Below are 22,923 nucleotides of genomic sequence, written 5' to 3'. Positions count from 1 at the left end.
ACAGGACTAACATCTCCCTCAAAGGTTGCTGGAAGAATTAAAGTGGGCGAGTGAACAAAAGGCACATGTCGTGGAATAAAGTGAACAAAGAGACAGCCCAGAGGAAAACAGAAGACTTGTCCTAAAGCAGAGCCCCGCACTGCTTTGATCAAGCTTCTGTTCCAACTGGAGAAAGATTCTCTCGATGTACGTGTCTGATAATAAAAGAGGTGCCAATTACATGCCTTTTACTACCATTGATTAGTTCCGTGTTGCCGGAAACTAGGTATGTTGAAAAGATGAACCGTGGGCACATAATTTCCACATGGATTTGGCACAAGTCTTTTTGGTTCTCCTTGCTGCTCTCCCATGAAACCCCAAATCTATGCAGGCCCTCTGGGGCCTGGCAACTTCCTGTCCTTGCCCCAGCACAGAGGCAAGAGGCTGCCAGCCCCGCATTTCAAACTCTTCCTGTGTGCTGAGCTGTAATACTTTTGTCCATGGCTTAGCTTCTTTTCCTCCCACAAATATACTTGGGGCTATTTTGGAAAGATTTTGCCACGACATCCTCTGAGTGCTAATGAGTGTGACTCCGGAAGAGAATTTTCCATTAGTAGGTAAGAAAAAAAGGCAGATAACCTTGAAATCTAATAAGCAGTATTGGGCCCTGTATTTTTCAGGGCTTTGCAGAGAAACAGAGCCAACAGGATATAGCTAGCTAGCTAGATAGATAGATAGATAGAAAAATGATTGATGATAGATAGATAGATAGATCATAGATAGATAGAAGATGGATCATAGATAGGTAGATATAGATATATATTTAGGAGAGTTATTATAGGACCTGGCTCACATGATTATGGACGCCAAGAAATTATCTGATCTACCCTGTGTAAGCTGGTGGTCCAGAAAAGCAGTAGTTAGATCCAGTCCAAACCCAAAGGCCTGAGAACCAGGGGAGCTGATGGTGTAAGTCCCAATTTGAGTCCAAAGGCCCAAGAATTAGGAGTGCCGATGTCCAAGGTTAAAAGAAGACAGATTCCCTGCTCAAGCAAGAGGGCAAATTCACCCTTCCTCCACTTTTTTGTTCTATTCAGACGGTGAAGGGATTGGATGATGCCGCCCACGTTGGTGAGGGTGATCTTCTTTACTCAGCCGACCAATTCAAACACTAGCCTCTTCTGGAAACACCCTCATAGACACACCCAGTAAACGTTTTACCAGCTCTCCGGACATCCCTTAGCCCAGTCAAACTGACACGCAAAAAATCAACCATTGGGCTTCCCTGGTGGCGCAGTGGTTGGGAGTCCGCCTGCCAATGCAGGGGATACGGGTTTGTGCCCCAGTCCGGGAGGATCCCACATGTCGCGGAGCGGCTGGGCCTGTGAGCCATGGGCGCTGAGCCTGCGCGTCCGGAGCCTGTGCTCCGGGGCAGGAGAGGCCACAATAGTGAGAGGCCCGCGTACCACAAAAAAAAAAAAAAAAAAAATCAACCATCGTAGTCCCTTATCTCCTAGCAATGTCCTATGTGCTAAATTCTAACCAGTGCTCAAGTTCAAAACTAAGTGATTACATGCTTCATTCAACAAATATGTCTTGAGCATCTGCTACCTGTCAGGCAATGGGCTAGGTGATGCTGAGAGTACAGAAGAAAAAGGACGTGGTACTGCTCTCCTGGGGCTTATACTCTCAGAGGACAGCACACACTATAAAATATGACCAAAGAAGAAGAGACATGCAGATCCATGGGAAGACTTCCTGGGAGGAAAGAGGCAACTAGGATGGGCCGTGAAGGATGACAATAGATGGTGTCCTACCACCTGGCTGCAAATCTCATCTCTGCCAGTTCACCAGCTGTGTGACCAAGGCAAATTACATAACTTCTCTGTGTCTTCCTTTCCTCATTTGTAAAATGGGCACAAAAATAGCACCAATCCCTCTGGGTGTTGTGATGATTCATTGAGTTAATTACATGTATAGTACAGATCCTGCCACTGCAGCTGTTCAGTAAAAGTTAGCTATGAAATTAGCGTTACCTGTTAAATGGAGTAATAAAATGTCTTATTTTGCTGCCAGGATAAAGAGAAAAGTCAAGTAAAGCACTTAGGACAAGGCCTAGCCCATGGTAAGCACTAGATAATGTTGCTATTTATTCTTCTGGTGTTGTCCTGGCTGCAGCAGGGGTGGGGAAAGGGGGAATGAGGGGCAAGCAGGGCAAAGCATTAATTAGCTCCCCCTCCTCTCTTTCCGGGTCCCAGACCCTCTGTTTAGCCCCATACCCTCGGCTGCCAAGTGTCATCTCTCTGGCTCCCCAGCCCTGAATCCCACCCCCGGAAGCTGGAGGAAAGGGAAGGCTGGTTTCTCGGCTGCTCTCCTCTGTTCTCAATCAAATGTGCCGCTTTTCTGCCTGGCTTCACACATTGTATAAAGCAACCGTGTGCGGATTGCTCCGTGTCCACACATCGGGCTCCTCCTGACCTGCTGATGGCTCTGGAGCCCATTATTGTAATGGATTTGCTGTTGGGAAAAAGAAGGGGTCATCTGCCTAATAAATCCCTGCCCCAGCAGATCACGTCCGGCAGCCCATCTTCCAGAGAGGTTTTCACTCTCATGGATTTGTTTAGTGATTTCTGAAAGACAGGTAAGCTCTAATAAGTGCCCTAAGATACAGGCAAGACACCACTGAAATGGAACAAGAAACACAAGACTTTTTGGAGCAATAATTTGGGTTCTTTTTTTTTTTTTGGTCCATCTTCTGAAAGCGTAATACGGTCTTGCTATTAGGTCTTAAAAAAAAGTGCTGCTAATGAAATGCATAGAAAAGTAAAAACACGTCATGCAAATTAGACACCTTTGGGGATTTTGAAAAACTTGTTTGAAGGGCTAATTAAGAAGCTATTAAAAATAATTAATAATAATCTGCTTTTCCCAAATTCTTTTCAGTTCAGAAGTGTAAGTGACGTCATTTTTGCTTCACTTTTTAAAACACATAAACTTCAGTGGCAGATCCTTCGTTTACCTGGAAGTCTTTTCTAAACTTTTAATGATTTGGGGGAAGGTAATCCCATTTGTGTCCTTCCTTCCTTGGGTTTTCTTTCTCTGCGTTCACGCAGCAGATCGTTCAGCAAATGCAGTCAATGCACCATCGCAGGAGTGATTCTAAAGCCGCACTGGGAGAAAATTGTTGTGAGTTACAGGAAATTAAAAAATTCCTGCAATACCAACCCACTTCTCAAAGTCACTCTGTGGTATCCCAGCATCCATTAGACTCTGAAGTCAGGCCAGAATGATTTTCGAAGAGTAATTTCCAGCCTTCTAAAGGGTCACATCATGTATTGAAGCCGTATTTGCTTTTGTGTTTTGTAAATTTCTAACTCATTACTAAACTTTTTGTCTCTTAGACCCCTGCGTCTGCCTCTCACCTCGCCCTCGTCAATCTGAACCTTAAAAATCTAATGAAAAATGCCGAAACACATTTTGCATGTGGAAATGTGATAAAACACAAATTGTTACGAACCTGAGGAGGAACTGGCTTTCAAGGATGGGAGGGAGAAGCGTGCTACCGTTCTTGAGAGCCAGCGCGCTGCTAGGTCGCTGCAGGTCACCAGGAATACAGAGAAACAAACAGGATTTTCCTACTCTCCTCTGAGCCTCAGGGTTCCGGTTTTTGAGATAAAGCCACAGGCAGTATCTGTTCTACAAGATTCCAAACTGTTCACGCCCTAAGTACCAGACTGGAAGAGTAGCAGTGTGCCATTTTCCATCTAGAAGGGGCATATCAGAGGTCTCCGTGCTTCCACAGAATAACGTTGGCTTCTGCCTGTGTTCTGACACAGGAGCTCACTTAAGCTGTGGACACCTTGAGAATGTTACACAGTACCTTGTAATGGACAGAAAAACCCCACCGTTGAGCTCTGTGATTTGGGGGACATTAAGAAGTTGATGAAAGCTGTGTAAACTCACACACACACACACACCATTACATACAGAGTCTCTCTCTCTCTCTCACCCTCACTTACTCTCTCTTGCATTTCGTTTTCAAGAGCCCACACTAAGATCCTGTGTCCTGTGATGCAGGTAAGTATCACACCTGAGTTCCCTTCACCTGGGTAGATCGGAGTCAGCTCCCTGAAATGAAGAGAATACGAACACCGGAGGCAGTCTGACTTAGGTTTGCAACCCAGCACTGCCATTTCCTAGCTGTGTGGCCTTGGTTAAGTCACTTAACCTCTCTGGGCCTTGGTTTCCTCTTGTGTAAAACGGAGATAATGATACCTACTTTTCAGATTTTGCTGAGAATGGGCCAAATCATGGGCAAAGAGCATGGTCTGAAGCTGACACACAGTGGGGCTCCATCAATGGAGGCTATATTTTGGTTCAGATGGTTCTGGGCTCTGATTTGGGAGGGGAGGTAGGTCCACTGAGGTGGTGGCTGGAGAATTTTGGCTGAGTGCTGCCCTGAAAACTCTGGATTCAGGGATAGAACTGCTCTGTTCATGAACACCCAGCCTGACGCTTCCAAATGAAATGTAAATGAGCGTTCCAACAATCCTGGCATTTGCTTTGGGAAAAGGTGCGAGCAGATAGTCACAGCCAGGGCAGCCCTTCTGAGTGAGCCATCCTGGTGTCCGAATGGGGCTGGTTTGCTGAGAGAGGACTTCAGCTGCTCCTCCAAGGGCGGTCCTCATAGGTGGGTTTCATGAAGCTCGCCCTGTCCATGGAGATGAGCTCAACCTTCTTTCAGTAAACACGTCCCTCTGGGTCTTCCCGCGGATCATCATCCCAGCTGAAGGGGCTGGTGACCTGCCAGCAAAGTGGACGTGTCTCGACTCTAGGGCTCAGCCTGGCCCTCCTGTTCCTGCCTCCCTTGTTCGAGTAGAGGAAAGGGGCTACTTGGACAGATCCCAAGGCCATGGCCATCATGGGACGGGCTCCCATCAAAGCTGTACAGACACAGCCTCCTCAAGCCCAGAAGCCAGGAGACCAAGGCCCACGAAGGACCCCACCAAGCCAGGCTCTCCTGGGGCACCTGTCTGGCCAGAGCTCCCTTCAAGGGTGAAATCTTCCTGGTCCAGAAGCGGATGTGGCCCTTAAGAGAAAGAAGTATACTAGAGCTGGCATGCACGCATGGGCCCAGGGGCAAAGATGCAACAGAAACCTAGGCCGACGCCTTCAGAGTGAGCCACGCATCCGGGGCCTTTATGGCAGTTGTCCGGAGCTGTTAGCAAGTGGTCTGGGAAGCTCACCTGTATTCATTTTTCCACATGACCTAGGGCTGGAGTGGGAAAAGTACAGCTTTACAGGTGTGCACCTAGCCTGCGGCCCAGCACCCACATCTCAGCTCAGCCAGTGTTCGGGGCTCCTGGTCATGTCCCGGAGCTGGAGATTCTGGGGCTGCCTTGCTGCACTGGGATGGAAACCCAGAGGAGAATTGGAGGGATTCACATCTCAAGATGCCTTTAGCACCACACTTGTAGGCTCACTAAGGATCAGAAGGGGTCCAGCGAACTTGACTGCATCTTGCAAGGGACATTGACTGCTATGGGGGTGGAGTTCTTGAACTGGGGGATGACCAAAAATTGCCTAACACAAAAGGATGCTACAACTAGCTCATTATTTCATACCTACACAGGCATCAATCTTTTCTCAGGGGCTGGAATGGAAACTTCTTTGGCTCGTTCCTTACACTTAGCACTTAGTCTTTTAATAATTTTTTAAATTTTAATAATTTTAAATAATTTTAAAATCAAGGAATAATTTTAATAATTATTATAAATTATTATAATAATTTTAAATAATTTTTTAACTCAATGAATAAGTGACTAAAAGAACTAATCACCCACAGAAAAACTCTGCCCAGCCTCAGGCTGGGGTCAGGCATGAGCTAAAGCTCTGGGCTGTGATGTCTCTTGAGGTCCCGTGGTCTCCAGCCCCAGGGACGGCAGGATGGAATCTAGGGTGGGGAAAGTCATTTGTGTCCCACTGCGCCCCAGAGATTCTGCAGCTTGGTTCAGGGTCCCCGGTGTGCTTGCTCCGGCGGCTGCAGCCCGCCAGGCTCCCTCCTCCCCAGGAGCAGACCCACAGCCCGACATGCTGGGAGCCAGGACCTGGCCCGGAAGAAGGGCCCGGGCAGCCGCACCCAGGCCTTGCTCGGGTCTGGGAGAGTGGACGCTCGGCTGCCAGACTACTGACTGCAGCTCGGTCCCTGCCCCTGGGTGAGCCTCTGCCAGCCCCGCTCTGCCTGGGCTCACCCCTCTCCTCACTCGGGCCTCAAGTGTCACCTCCTGCCCCACACCCCAGCCGAGACGGCCCAAATCCAACAAGCCTTCAGCACATGATCCACAAATGTGCTCATTTTTGATCTTCCCACCACCTCCGAACTGCTGCGGAGGAGTTGATGGGAACGGAATCCCTAGGGAGCCGTTGGGGCCTAATGCATCACATGTGCTGAGAGAGGCTAGGCCGGGCCGGACATTTGCAGCTCAGCTCCTGGCCCTCCTGGGGCCCCGGTTCCTTGCACTTGGACTGAGCTGGGGAACCAGCAGCGGGAGGCTGAGCAGGGAGGACTCGCTCCTCCCAACCAAGGCCACCAGGACACAACGGCCTCTCTGGGCTGCTCCATGGCAGGACATTTTCTGGCAAGTTCCTAGTGGATTCAAATCTACACAGACAATAGCATCTCTTCCCCATTTTTAAGCCCAGGAGAGGGAGACATTGATGGTGTCCAGCCCCATTGACTCAGCCATTTGGGGGTTCAAATTTAAAATAATACTAGTTGTAATCCCCATACTCGAGTTTCTCCCGCTAAGCCAGGCACCTGGCAAAGCTGTGTTAAAGGACCAGTTTTCAGCCACTATCAGAAACACAGTTGTGTACAGGAAACAGGAAGTACAGTGTTGTGTGTACAAATAAGCATCTACTCTGTGTCAGGCCCGGGAATCACAGGAGTCTGGTGGAGAGATTAGCCCCTGGGGAAAGCAGCAGATGAAGTGGGAAAACTAAAAGAGTGAAGTGGAAAAAGAACAGACTTTGAAGTCAGACAGGCCACCTTCTACCTCTAATCAGCTGTGTGACTTTAGGCCAGTTACTTAAACTCTCTGAGACTCTTTCCTCATCTGTAAAAGAGCCGTAAGAGCAGCTACCTTCCAGCAAATGAGATGGTGTAGGTAAAGCGCTGAGCACACAGAAGGTGTGAGTAATAAGTGGCCGCTCTCCCCGCCACCCGCTTCAGCTCTGACTGTTCTCAGCCCCCAGTCACTCTCTTGGACTGTCCCAGATGCATTTGGAGTCCATCAAGAGAGAGGCAGAGGACTTGGGACACGGAGACATCCGTGGGTCCTTGAGCCTCCAAGATCCAGCCTTTTAAAAATAACCCTCAGAGCCTGACGAAGCAGAAGATTCACACTCCCACGTCCCTGGGACCCAACTCCCCTCCCATCCCTGCCCTGGTCCCCATTTTCACTCACTGGCCTTACAGATCCCCTTCTCTACCTCCCTGTGGAATGGCCCTTCCAGCCCATCAGCTGGAAGGGGCCCTTCCAGGTGCTGTGGAATTGCCTTCCTTTCTGCTGGGGGTGCTCCCCTTTCTCAGAGGCCAGGACCCCAGCTGTGACTAGAGGCAGGGCTAGGAGCCGGCATGGGGGCACTCGGGGCCATGTGAGAGTCTGCCTTCCCACCCTGAGAACACAGCCAGAGGGAGGGCAAGGCGGGGTCCTCTTCATTCTCCCAGCAATGTGGCCCTCTCTGTGGAGGCAAGGACCAAGTTCTGCTTGAGGTGTCCAGTAACAGCTGGAGGCTGGGCCCGGGCCTCTTGGTAGACATCACCAGCCCACAGGAAGGTGGTACCAGGAAAAACAGGGGGTGGGGAATCTGGGCGCCCATCCCAGGCATCCCGGGGCAGCAGGAAGACTGGACTGGACTCCTGGGCTATCACATATCAACCAAGAGATCTGGTGTGGTTGCCTCACTTCCTTGGAGACACATCCAAGGACATGTGCCCATGGATGTCCCTGGGACCCCTCCCAAGTTACCTACTGAGAACTGAACTCACCACCTTCCTCAGCTCCCCGCCCCATACACCCCCAGTCTGGGGCCCGGCAGGACCTTCTCCACAGACCTCCAAGCCCCAAACCCTTGGCCTAGCCCCAGTCTCCCCTCGCCAACCCTTCGCCAGGCTTCCAGCTGCTTCTCAGGTTTTGTCACCTCCACCTCCTTCACATCTTCCATATAGTTCATCCCTTGCCATGCCCAGTGCCCCAGTCCCGCTCCTTTCACAGCCCCCCTGCACTGGTATCAATGTCCCTAACTGGTGTTCCAGTCTCTGGCGAGACCTCCTCCAAGGAAGAATCCACAGAGCTGCGTGGTAGGTGCATTCATGATCCGTCAAATGATGATGGTGGCAGTGATGGTGATGACAACAGCTAATGCTTTTCAGTGCTGACTTTGTACCCAGCCCTGTCCCAAGTCTTTTGCCTGAATTAACTCATTTAGGCCTCCCAGCAGCTCTGTCAAGGAAGCGCTATTGCTATCCCAATTTTCCAGATGAGAAAACTGAGGCACACTGTGGTTAAACCACATTTTGAGACCACGCAGGAGTGAACAGCAGGGCTGGGGTCCCAGGCAGTCTGGCCCCAGCCTTACCTACTTAATACTCTCAGTGGTTTTCTTCAGAATCACCACAGGATAAACTTGGCCTCAGAACACAGCCCTTCACAACCTGGTGCACCCGACCAACACTCCAAGTATGTCCTCATCACCTCTCCACACCCGGGGCTCCAGCCAGGCCAAATGACATAAAGACCACAGCTGAACACAGCAGATGCTCTTATGCCTCTGAGGCTTTGTGCTTGCTGTTCCCTCTGCCTCAAGCACCTTTCCAAATCCCACCTTTCCCATTCAAGACTCAGCTCTAGGGAGCCTTCCTTTACCTCCCATTCCCACTCCATCCACAGCCCCTGCACTGACCCCGGCATAGCACACACTACATTGCATTGTAGTTACCTCTTCATGTTTCCTCCATTAACAATGACCTCTCAAGAGCACTATTGTGTCTTTTTACCTCTGTATTGCCTGCATCTTGCATAGGGTGTGAATGAACAAGCTGAGACTTAATTTATTTCCAAATGTAATAGAATAATTTTGACTCAAAGTGATAATAAAACAGGGACTTTGAATCCAGCTGCTCTGGATTAGAATCCCAGTTTTATGACTTATTAGCTGTGTGACATTGGGCAAATTACTTAACCTCTCTGAACCTAAGTTTCTTCATCTTTAAAATGCAAGAGAGGGCATAATGCTTTCAAAGGATTGCCCCGAATATTAAATGTAATAAATTTAATGAAGTGTCGAGCATATGGTCCTTGCCATTAAGCAGAAAGTATTATGATAATGATTATTAAGCTCATTGTGTGATTATTAGGCTTTTATGTGAATAGTATTCACATGTATTCACCTCTGCATGTGTATGTGCTTCCTGCACTGACTAGGGCTCTACTAAGCCCATCTTCCCTAACAGCCCTGAGAACCACTAGGCAGGAATCTCTGAGCAGATACTCTTCTCTCTGCTCCTCACACAGTAAAGCTCCAAAGCCCTTTCCCACCACAGGACTTTTGCACATGCTATTCCTCTGTATGGGATGTTCCTCCCTCCACTGGTCTCCTGGTTGGCATCTTTTAGGCCTAGGTATAGATGTCACCTCCTTGGAGGACCTTCTCAACCACTCTATCTGGACAGATGTCCCTGTACTCTCTACTGCCCCATTGTCCAATTCAACCCTGTTGGTTTCTTCCATAGCACCTTGAAGATATGTAAGCATTTGTGCGTTTGCCCAACCATTCCTTGTTAGTCTCGAGACGGTGTGGCACCGCCATCATCTTTACTGCTGTGCCCTTGGTGCCTGGCACACCGCCTGGCACTTAATGGGGAGCTCAGTAAATGAAAGTTGAGTGAATGTTGAATAAATAACCTGCTTGGGCTCCATTCAGCAAGAGCAGAGAAAAGGTGTGAGGATTTGCAGCTAGAGCCCCATCCCCGGCAGATGAAATAGACTCCTCCCTTTCCCCGAAGCCTCAGCGAGGCTGCACCTGGCTGCCTGCAGCCAGCAGTGCTCAGAACCAGTCACCAGAGCCCGACTGGAGGGAGTTCAGAGGAGCGGGTCAGGCAGGATTAAGTGGAGGGAGAGGGTGATTTATAAAGAAAGATAAAAGGGCCCAGCTTCATAAGGCTGGGCTACAGGATCATTTCCGTAACAGCCTCCAAATGTTGGCAAGGTGTGTGTGCCAGGGAGTGGGGACCACTCCCCCCACGAAGGTGCCGAGGCGGTCACCTGGAGAGACACAGGGAATCTCACCTGACTCCGGGTCTGGGACTAAGCCGGAAACCAAAGCCAAATCAAGGAAACTTCCAGCGTTGAGGGAGAACCTTACTTCCTCACTTGGGCTGTCAGCACCTCTCCTTTGAGCGCCCCGGGGAATTTATACAGCAGAAAAGAGGAGGGTCTTTTGAGAAACCAGAGAAAACCCATCTCCTCAGTAAGACTACTTTGCCAAGTAAGTATCTGAGAAGGAAGACACCTCGGCCATCTTGTAGACCAGGGGTCGACAAACTACGGCCTGAGGCATAAATCCATCCCACTGCCTGCTTTTGTAAATAAAGTTTTATTGGAAGACAGCCATGCCCATGTGTTTACGTATTACCTATGACAGCTTGTGCCCAGCAACTTCAGAGCTGAGAAGTTGCATCAGAGATACCATGACTCACAAATTCTAAATATTTACTCTCTGACCTTTTACAGACACTGTCCACAGCCCCTCTGTTAACCCATTGATTCTTGGGTAAAGTGCATGTCATTTTGAAAGGGAAAAAAATGTCCACAGGGCCGCAACTTTGACTTAAATTATTTTTATTATAGTAGTATTAAATATACACACACAGAGATAGTTAGGTATAAATGTCTTAGGCTTTCAGCGCGTACACAACTAGAAAACCAAAAAGCATTCTTGGATTAAATGCCAACAAAATGACAGAAACATTAAAATTAAAATGAAGAGCATTAAAATAATGCAGCCAACGATGTTTTTGCTGAAGAGGCATTGCTGCTCACAGCACGGATGGGCACATAGTGTATAGATTTGTTTGCATTTGGTAAGACTGCTCTTAAAAAGTGTTATGTGATGACTCCATCCTCCCACTCAGTTTTTCTCTTCTAACTGTTACAAAAACCTTCATTGACACAGAAAGCCATGACATCATGGGCCTTCGGTGGATACAAATACTCAGTCACATCTGCTCTTTCTCTCATTAGCCCATGAGAATTAAAGTACGTCGTTCTGATTGACCCGATGTCCTCTTGAACACAATTAAAAGTTAGGCACTAAAATTTTACGGCCATGTCCAGGTATAAGGTGACAAGGCAGATGAGCCAGAAAATATTTACAACAATTTTTTTTAATTATCAGTAAAATAAAAGAATATTTTAAAAAATCTCTTAGAAGCTTTGTCCACTGGTTGGGGGATCCCAGTTTGAAAAGCAGAGATCTAGCCCATCCTTTGCCTTTTCCAAATGGGGAAACTGAGTCCCATAGGAGGACTGTAACTTGCCAAGATCACGGTGGGAGTTGGGGCTGAAGCCATATTTGAATGGGGATGTGCTGAGTCTCAGTGCACTGTACCCCTTTTCAGCCCAATGGTGGGTCCACAGGGGCCCCCAAGAACAGCTGACCAGAGCAGAATTTTGCCCACTGACTATAATATGAATGTCTTCCTCTGGACTTAGGGAGGGAGCTGTGCCCTCAGACACCATGAGTAACAGCTGGAGCCAGCATCTGCGAGGCACACATAGGGGCCCATGGGCGGGCGGGCGGGAATGGCTTCCAAGAGCCCCTCCCAGAGCTTTAGAAGTGGAAGCAACAGCCGTAGGGCCTCTGCAAGAGCAGAGCCCTCTTACGTGGCCCAAAGAGAAGACTCAGAGAAGACTAGACCACCTGAATGCAAAAGTTAAGCCAATCCCTGGTGACGCAGTGGTTGAGAGTCCGCCTGCCGAGGCAGGGGACACGGGTTCGTGCCCCGGTCCGGGAAGATCCCACATGCCGCGGAGCGGCTGGGCCCGTGAGCCACGGCCGCTGAGCCTGCGCGTCCGGAGCCTGTGCTCCGCAGCCGGAGAGGCCGCACAGTGAGAGGCCCGCGTACCGCGAAAAAAAAAAAAAAAAGGTAAGCCAAGTCTTCACTGCCCTGGAGAACTGCTCAGGCAAAGGGATCCTTTGGCTGCCACTCGGGCTGCCGGAAGCCAGCAGATCCCCAAACATGGGTGTGGCAGCAGTTCGGCCCCGTGGGGAATACAGCTCTCAGGCGACCAGGGCTGGACGGGGACATGCGAACCGCTCAGCCTGGCCACAGGCTTTGCAGGGCTGCAGCCCCTGTTCTCCAGTCTGGTCAAGTCCCGGGCTGCCTTCCCCTGTCTGGGGAGCAGCGCTCCGGTCAGGAGGAGAAGCGGTGAGCAAACGCATGGCAGCAGCCTGCTCAGAGCAGAGAAAAGCAGCCTGTGATACAGCTCCCAGAGCAGATGCTTATTTAAAGACTTATGACTGGTTGGTTCAGACTAAATGAGAATATGCAAGATATTTCAGAACAGGGCTTGGCAAACTTTTTCAGTAACAAGCCAGAGAGTAAATATTTTAGACTTTGTTGGACACATGCAGTCGCTGTAGCATGTTTTGTTTTAACAACCTTTAAAAATGTAAAAACCATTCTCAGCTCACACACTGTACTACGGCTACAGGCTGAATTTGGCCCATAGGTGGTAGTTTGTTGACCTCTGTCTAGCATATCACTAACTCAAGACATTCCCTACAAGATCAACTTGGTCTTCACGGGACCATAAGAAGAGAAGCAGATGTGCTCTCATCCTCAGACTCACATGCACACAGACACACATATTCACACACATGGACACACACACACACACACACACACACACACACACACACACACTCAGTGTTTTGTCCATGAGACAAAACCACATTCTTTGAAAATAATTTCCAAATTTGCAAAGCACACACATGCCCAAAAGTTAATTCAATCTATAATGTGCAAAGCCACCATGTCCAGGGCTGGGAAGCTAGTGACAATTCCCAGAGGCACAGAGACACAGAGACACAAGAGGAGATCAGAGCAGGAAGACCTTGCCTGTGATCTAGTCTGAAGGTTTCCAAACTGTTCCTCAGAGTCACGTGACCTTTAAGGAGGGGGCCTCTGGAGTTCTCTGCTTCAGGCGGCCCCATTCAAATCCACTAAGCCAGCTGACCTTTACTCTTGTACTTACTGGATTTCCATCGAAGATTCCACCTGAAGGTAGGCTTTCATGACAAAAGGTAGTAGTGGGTGTTCAAAACTAGTGCCTGGCTGGTTGTCTTATATCTGCTCCCTCTAAAAGCTCTGGCAAGATTAGCCCACATGCTTGCCTGCGGCAGCCATCATTAGATAGGACAGGTGCTCTATGGTTTGCTACAGTCCCCACTGCTCCCTGTTGCCTTACACCACCCTGTTTCACTAATTGGTAGGACCTGCCTGGCCCCAGAGGCATTTGAGTTTGTGGCTCCTGTCAACGCAGTCTCAGCTGCCATAACATGAAACTGCTTCCTTCCGAGAAGTCACCACTAGATCCAAAACACTGACTTACCAACAGCTGCTGGATCCTCAGGTCTTAGGCAACCCTTGACTGATCCTTGTATTTTCTTAATCTTTTAGATTTATTTATATCCCACTTCATTCCAAAAAGTATTTGAGACAGCTTATAAATAAACATATAACACAATAAAATTTAAAAATAGAAGAAATCTGAAGGAAGGAAAATCAGAATAGGACAGTAGGAAAAGGCCAGAGGAAAAGTTAGGACATGAAAGCACAAGTTGAAAATGTCTGCACAACTTGTAACGGCAAGCAGAGATTTTTGAGTTAGGATGTCTCATGGAAGCGTATGGAACCACCCTCCCTTAATAGCTGAAGAAATTGATTTTTTTTAAAAAAAAGGGAAAGAAAGAAACAGTATTCAAGGAAAGAGGCTCAGCCCAAAGCCTTAAACTTCAAAAGCATCAGCCAAGGAAAGAAACAACAAGTTAAGGAGCAGGGCAAAACGATTCAGTGCAGCAAGGTGTCCAGCGCCACTCTCCCCGCACCCAAAAGCCTTTGCGGGTGTGAACGTTAATTGTATGCGTCAACTTGACTGGATCACAGGATGCCAAGCTATCCGTTGTATCTGGGTGTGTCTGTGAGGGTGTTTCTGGAAGAGGTTAGCAATTGAATAAATAGACTGAGTCAAGTGCATTGCCCTCCCCAATGTGGCTGGACATCACCCCATCCACTGAGGGTTCAAATACAGAAAAGGGGGGAGGAAGGTTGGATTCACCCTCCATGTGCTGGTTGAGCCGGGACACCCATCTTCTCCTGTGCTCAGCAACACTCCTGGTGCTCAGGCCTTCAGACTTGAACTGGCATCTTCAGCCTCAGCTCTCCGGCTCTCAGGCCTTCGAACCACACCATCTACTTCCTTGGTCTCAGCTTACAGACAGCAGGTCGTGGGACTGTTCAGCCTCCATCATCACATGAGTCAATAGCTTATAATAAACACAAATATAAATATAAACATACGTGTCTCCTACTGGTTCTCTTTCTCTGGAGAACCCTGAGTCATACAGGAGGGCAACAGTATGCCAGCAGCCCCCCCTTGTACTGTCAGATCTGGAGTGAAGCCAGCCAAACGGGGATCCACAGCTTTCCCTCCATTGACTGGGAGAGAGTAGAAGATGCTGTTGGGGGGGAAAGAGAAAAAAAAAAACAGGAAAAATGGGGCTGTAATCAGGGTCCTGTCTCTCTCTGACAGGCGATTGTAGGAAATAATCCAAAACCAAGAGTGGGAATAGAGTACATGCCCCCGATTGGGCGTGGTGAGCCCAAGAGAGGGTATTTTGCGAATTTTTAGAAGTGGGAGTCGGAAGTCTAACTCAGACGCCTCTTTACTGGAGTTCATCAGGATAAAAACGTGTGACAAAGATATGAAACACCATTCCTTAAAATGTAGCAAAGGATATGAATACCCAGTGAAAAAAAATTGTGCAGATTTATAGAAGTTTTATTTACAATCACCTAGAATTGGAAATAACTCAAATATTCATTAACTAGTGAGTGGATAAACAAGGTGTGGTACATCTGTAGAGTGGAAAAATACTCAATAAAAAGTTGAGTAATAAATAAATAAAAAATATGAATAAAGCAATAGAAAGTAAAGACTATTGATTCGTGCAAAAACATGGATGAATCTTTAAAACATTATGCTAAGTGAAAGAGGCCATACCCAAAAGGTTACGTACTGTATGATTCTATTTATATGACATCCTAGGAAAGGCAAAATTATAAGGACAGGAAACACATCAGTGGTTGCCAGGGGTTGGGGCCAGGGGACAGAGGGGAGGGGGGAGAGAACTGACTACAAAGGAACAAGGGAACTTGGTGAGGTGATGGAAACAGCATATCTCTTGATTGTGACGGCACTTATACAACTGCATATATTTGCCAATATTCATAGAACTGTATGCTTGGCAAAGGATGAGTTTTATTGGATGCATATCATACCTCAATAAACCTGACTTAAAAAAATAATGTAGCCTAAGGGGAAAAATCAAACCATCCTCAAGTACAATGGAAAGAAAGTCAAGAAGCCAACCACACTCCATGAGAGCAAAACAAATGTCTAAAGAGAACTATTCAACATAAGCCAGATAAAAAGGAATGGTATAGCAACTAGGAACATCCAGTTTATGGTCATTCTTCCCAAAGGGGAAAAGAAACACAGCCACCAAAAGACAGACCTGCAGGCTTCCCTGGTGGCGCAGTGGTTGAGAATCTGCCTGCCAAAGCAGGGGACATGGGTTCGAGCCCTGGTCTGGGAAGATCCCACATGCCGCGGAGCAACTAAGCCCTTGAGCCACATCTACTGAGCCTGTGCGTCTGGAGCCCGTGTTCCGCAACGAGAGGCCGCGATAGTGAGAGGCCCGCGCACCGCGATGAAGAGCGGCCCCCGCTTGCCGCAACTAGAGAAAGCCCTCGTACAGAAACGAAGATCCAACACAGCCAAAAATAAATAAATTAATTTAAAAAAAAAAAAGACAGACATGAAGGTATCATGAAAGAAACATTAATGAAACCACAGAAGAAAATCCTTTACAAGTCCCTTAGCTAAAGAAAAAGGCAATAAGAACGTGAATCCGATTTTTTTAAAAGAAGCTCAAGGGCTTCCTTGGTGGCGCAGTGGTTGAGAGTCTGCCTGCCGATGCAGGGGACACGGGTCCGGGAGGATCCTACATGCTGCGGAGCGGCTGGGCCCGTGAGCCATGGCCGCTGAGCCTGCACGTCTGGAGCCTGTGCTCCGCAACGGGAGAGGCCACAACAGTGAGAGGCCCGCGTACTGCAAAAAAAAAAAAAAAAAAAAAAAAAAAAAACAAGCTCAAAATGAACACTACCAGAAGGGCAAAAATTTTAAAAACTGACACCACCAAATGATGCCACGGATATGGAGTGATTACAACTTTCAAATACTGCTGGTGGTAGTGAAAGGCAATACAACAGTTTGGGGAAGTTTCTGGCAATGTCTTATAAAACTAAATGTACACCTTCCCTATGACCCCATATTCCAATCCTAGATATTTATCCAAGAGAAATGAAAGCATATGTTTACAAAAAGAGTGTTCCTAACAGCTTTATTTATAGTAGCCAAAACCTGAAACATGCCAGCTCTCCATCAACAAGAGAATGGATGAATAAATAATAGTACATTTATACAATGGAAAACTACTAAGCAATAAAAAAGGGACAAACAACACTAAAGATGAATCTCAGGACAGTATGCTCAGAGAAAGAAACCTTACACAAAAGAGTACATACTATGTGATTCCAGTTACATGAACTTCTAGAGCAAGCAAAACTAACCTGTGGGAGAAAAAAATTACAGCAGTGCCTACCTCAGTGTAGGGGTGGAGACTGGCTGAGAAGGGGCATGAGGGAATTCTATATCTTGATAGTGGTTTGGAGTACACAGTGAATGTATCTGTAAAAATTCATCAAATGTGCAGTTAAGATTTGTGCATTTCATTGTATATACAGTTTACCCCGACATGTATGATAAAGCAAGTATAATTAAATGTCAATGTAAGAATCTAGGTAATACATATGTAATTGTTTGTTGTAAAAGGCGTTCAACTTTGCTGTGTATTTGGAACTTTTCACAATACATTTTGGGGGAAAACTCATCAAATGGTGCAATGGTATGCTTAAGATTTGTGTACTTCATTATATGCAAATTTTATCTCAAAGGGAAAAATAAATAACTGTAAACAAATATTAAACCCCACTTGATGATATCCATGTTGAAGTATTTAGAGAGACTTATACCAATGTCAACACTTGCTTTTGAAACAGCAAAAATATGAGAAGTTGGTGGATTAAGGGGTGAACCAATTAACAGATATATGACTATAGCAAATAGAGTAAAATTTTAATTATAGAATGTGGGTGGTGGGCATATGGGTGTCCATTTGAAATTCTTTCAACTTGTCTGTATCTTTGAAACTTTCATAATAAAATTATGAAAGGGATGATAAAATAACAAGATGAGAGGGAAATGGTCATTGCAAACCAAAGGAAATAAAGTATGGACCAAACAACAATATTTAAAAATAAATAACAATGAAAATCAGCAAGAACATCACAGATATGAAAAATCAAATTACTGGTAAAGAGGGAAAACCTGGATGATTACAAAGAACATAGATGAAAAAGACAAAGAAATCGGTGCTAAGAGAATCCAACACAAGGGTAATTAGTGTCCCTGATATAGAGAAATCAAAAAATGGAATGGAAAAAGTGTTGAATGAAAGAAGTACTGGATGATATAAAATGGCACTGTCTGAAATGCAGGAAGGACTGAATCCACAGTACATAGTGTTTCAGGAAAAAAAAAGAAAAAAATGAATTCAGAATTTTCAACACCATGATGTGTCCTGATTAAGTAATTTAACTTCAGTAAAGAAGTAACAATTCCTCAAGAATCCAGGCTTAAAAAGCAAATGACCATGGAGGAGGGAGAGTATCAGGCTGCTCTCAGGCCTCCAAGGCAACATTCAAGGTCACAACGGCACAAGAACACTCACTTCAAAAGGAAAGAAGGGGAGACCAAAGGTACTTCTTCCATTCAAGCTGATGGTCAGCTATAAAGGCAAAAAACAGACATTTTCAGACATTAAAAGAATTAAGAGACACACATTTTAAAAACTGAGGGAATACAGTGGCTTCTTGACTAAACTGCTTGGCTATGAAATCCAGCCAATCGAGAGATAAATTAGAATCAAGACTTCAGCAATGGAGTACATGTGGTAAAATAGCCAATGGCGACAATAGAATCTTAGACAGAAGATTCTACTTAGACATAGAATTAATACTAAACCACTGCGTGAACTGTGAACATGTTATAAGTCAGCAAAGGACAATGATGATAAAACTTACAGAAACTAAGTAATGGGGGAAAGGGAGGAAGAGGAGGTATGAACGTCCTCATCTTTCATGGCAGGGTGGTAACTGATAGTGTCTAAAGTTGAAACATGCAGTTAGAAAAACATGATTACTCCAACCTCAATTTTTTTTCAAAACCTCTTTTCTTAACCTTAGAGAGATCTTTTAGAAAAAGATATCTCTTGTTTCAAATTGAACTTGAACTTTGATTTCAAGTTCAACAATTCCTTACACTTCCCTTTAGTTTCTTTTCCTTCTTTTAAATTCAAATAAAATTGACTTTAAGACTTTATATTAAAAATAACATGCATAATTCATACAATCTTTTTCTCATGAATAGACTTTTACACATGTAGGTAGATAGATGATAGATAGATACATAGGTAGATAAGTATAAATAGATGCATGGAAGTCCATTCATGGATATTGATAGATACAGATAAATATACACACACAAACACAGAATGATACTTGGAATATTTTTCACCTCATGGTAATATTTGTAGTGATTTTTAAACACTCTTTTTCATACATCACTGTCTTGCTGAAATTTTAAAATTAGTATTCTATTTGTATTTATAAAAATCAATAAAGTTATTTTAACTTTTTAAAATATGTTAAGGAAACAGTCATCCTTGAGCTTCCTAGCAGCCAAAGAAAAAAGAGACCTACATTCAGTTACAGTCTAACCATGCATGGTATTCACCAGATTAAAACAAACCAACCCAACAAAAGTGCAGCAGTTTCTCAGAGGAAATACAACTTCTCCAGGCACTCAGATTTGATAGAGGAGATGCTGACTGGTGTGGAGGTGGCATCTTCACAACCTGCCTTCAACAAACAGCAAAGGGCCATTATCACACCACTCCAGGCTTTTCATATGTGCTCACCAGCCCCAGCTGGAGGAAAGCACCAGGTGGCCATGAATTTTGGACTCTGGTTATCAATATGGCCACTCCTTCAAGACTTATTCCCACCAGCTAAAGATTTTTCTCTTGAGGTGAATTCAGGTTGTGGTGGGCCCAGTTGAGGGACGAATCCATATTTTCCGTTCCCCCTGCCCCCACTGCACACACACACTCTACCCTCCAATCATAAAAACTCTCATGTGCAGTTCTCATGTTGGTCACCACCAATTCCTCTTGCCTAGAAAATGCTTCATAGTACTGCCCATGCCTTTCACTGGGCTGACCCTACTCATCCTTCAGGGGTCAGCTTACATGTCATCTGCTCCAGGGAATGTCCCCTGATCCCCCTGAGCAGATGGAATCAGGATCTTGGGTGAAGGATTAACCCTAGAGGAGAAGGAGGTGGAGGAGAAGAGGATGATGTGGGGGTGACATGCAGACACCCAGATGTGCCAAGAGCCGGGGAGGAGGTCAGGATTTGCGCCTTGTGCCTGGATCAGCTCAGTGAAGGAAAGGCAGGACCCTCTGCCCAGAGAAGCAGCATCTTGATGGTCCTTGAGGATGGAGAGGTCATAGAGCAGATGTAAGGGCTGTATGTGTGATTCTCTTAAGTCCCCCAAAGACTTAGAGAATAGACTTGAAGGGAGAGGAAACCGACACAGCCATTCACACCTATGGGGCCCCATGGGAATTCCTGGAGGGTACCAAGAATCTCTCTGAGCCTCAGCTTTCCAATCTATAAAATGGGGCTAATAACCTATGCCTGACTATTCCACAGGTGTTATGGGAGTCAATGGGGTTTGATATCCCAAAAGGTCAGGATTCATGTACAAACCATATAATGGCCCTAAAAATATGAAGAGTGAAACTATTGTTGCCCCTTGGAGCTATGCAAGAAATAATGAGGTGGATAAACAGATCCTTTGGGTTTCTTTTTAACAGCATTTTGGAAGACGGGAGACTGTTTCCACCATAAATTGGGGGACTAGAAGTGGCTTTTTAAAAATTTCTTATATGTCCGTCTAAGATGATAGTCCAGGAGGAAAGTTCTATGCAAAAAATTACAATCTCCCAGCACCAGATGAAATGAAAAAATTGGATTTTAAGAGACTATCCCATGACTTAATTTACAAAGACTGCATGTCAATATTGTCATACGAGGTAACCAGAAGTGAGACTCTTAAAAAGATGGCCTGTAAGATATCCTGTCATTCAAAAATGGAAATCACCCTGTGTCACAAATTGCAAAGTGACCACAAATTATTCTCTTTTCATCCCCTGTCATCTGGGCTTGGCCTCGTGGCTTGCTTTGAACAATGGAAGCAATCACGACACAAGCATAGTCTTTAAAAGCGACTCTGCACATTGAGGGGTCTCTCCCTTGTTGCTCCTGGAACCTCATGATTGCCATGTGGAGAGAAACCTCAGTCATCCCAGCCATCCCAGCCATCCCAGATGAGGCCGTCATAAATCGGCCAGCCCCAGCCAATGTACAAGCTGGCTGCAGACACATGAGCAAGCCTAGCCGTGCCCAACCCAGACAAGAAGAACCACCCACCTGAGCCCAGGCTAAATTGCTGACCTGCAGAATCATTACCTAAATAAGTGGTGGTTGTTTTAAGCCTCTAAGTCTGGGGTGGTTTGATATGTAGCAAATGTTAACTATACACTGTGGTATCCCAGAATGAGTCAGGAGACATGGGTCCTACCTATAACTCACTGTACAGCCTTCAGCAAGTCACTGAACCTTTCTGGTGTGCGTACTTTCTTGTTCTATAAAACGAGGACAGTCAATTAAATTATCAAATTTAAATGAGCATTAAAAACCCCTTCTAGTTCTGTCACATTCCATGATTCTAAATCTCAATAACAAACACTCATGAGTTCAGTTAAAATTCTATGAACTGAGTTGAGGCATAACTGGGTCTCTGGAGGTTTCTTGCCTCGAGGCAAGGGATTCTGAGATTTGGTTACCTGACATATGAGCATAAACATAAAATGTTTCTTCAGCATTTTATGATCTTGTTGGATTCTAGGCTAAAATATGAAGTTGAAAAAAGCTGACCAGAAAGAAACGGTAACTGATCCTGGCATATGCAAAGAAAGGAAATTACTATCAACATCTAAATCCAGGAGGAGATTTCTGCTCGGATGTGAGGCTTTCAGAAAATGCAAAAGCAGAGCTGGGACTATGTCTTGTGGAGGAGAAAATCCCCAGGTTGCAATAGGAAGAAAAATTTTAATGAGTCTTAAGAATTTGCTGAACCCCTAAATTCATATTTTTATCTATCTAGAAACTGACCTAAAGATTTTCTTTTCAAAAGTTACCTAGAAAAAGAAATGGAAATGGGAGGAACATATATGGGTTTTCTCTGTTTCTTAAGTGATTGAACTAGATCATAATAACACTCCAAATGCTCTCTGAACAGAACTGATATTTCATGAAGTTGTGTTCTTGGAACTGGGGCTGGAAGTGATAAAGAGCATATATTAGCCAAGAGTGACATTATTTTTCTATTTCGGAATCGGTGCTTAGAAGGCCCCAGATACTGAGGTTGCTGGCACATCTGGGAATAAATTTGCAGGAGGGGAGTGGGGGGAAATGGGTACTTTTCCAGAAAAGAGTCATTAACGTGAGTTTCACAAACTGGACTATGTAAACCCTTGGGGTTACTGCCTGACTGTACACAGCCTAGAGAATCCACTTGTTGCATCTTCCAGGAGCATGATTTTCACTTGAAGGACTGTTTTCTGAGGGTTTTTTGTTTGTTTGTTTGTTTGTTTGAGGGGGGTTTGTGGAGGATACTAGTTTTGTATAAAAGTACACTTGGGATGATACTGAAATCAAATGCAAATTTTACACTAATTTTGCAATAAAACATCAAAAATTGTCCTTCCAGCATGTGTCTTCAGGGGTACCCTTCTCTGCCATCAGGGATACTGATGTGGCTCAGGGTGAAAGCCCAATCTCAGGCAATCTCCAGGGGCTAAAATATCCCCAAAGTAAGCACTTTCAAGTGACATTTTCCTGAACAAAGAAAATCATCAAAAACACTGCATTTCCTCCAAGAGATGGTCTGGGGCTAAAATGTTGGTTCCTTATTACACCTTCCTGGGCCTGAGAAGTGAGTCCTAGGAGACAGGCTTAAATCTCCCAAAACCACGCAAGGAACTTGTTAACGGCCTGGGTCATGCACTCATCTTAGAAAACTACTTCAGTAGTTGTGGCGCACGGGCTTAGTTGCTCTGCGGCATGCGGGATCTTCCCGCACCAGGGCTTCAACCCATGTCCCCCGCACGGGCAGGCGGACTCCCAACCACTGCACCACCAGGGAAGCCTGAAGCCATAAAAAACATGAAGCTAGGGAAACCATATCTTTCCACCATCCAATGTTGTCATAAAAATTGCATTTCTCAAAATTATCAACACGATTCATTCTTCGTTCATACTAAAACTGCAGTGTGTGGTGGAAATTCGGC

Source organism: Lagenorhynchus albirostris, chromosome 16, assembly GCF_949774975.1.
Source record: "Lagenorhynchus albirostris chromosome 16, mLagAlb1.1, whole genome shotgun sequence".
Lineage (NCBI taxonomy): Eukaryota > Metazoa > Chordata > Mammalia > Artiodactyla > Delphinidae > Lagenorhynchus > Lagenorhynchus albirostris.
The sequence above is the reverse complement of the archived record's forward strand: the minus strand, read 5'-3'. Positions refer to the sequence as shown.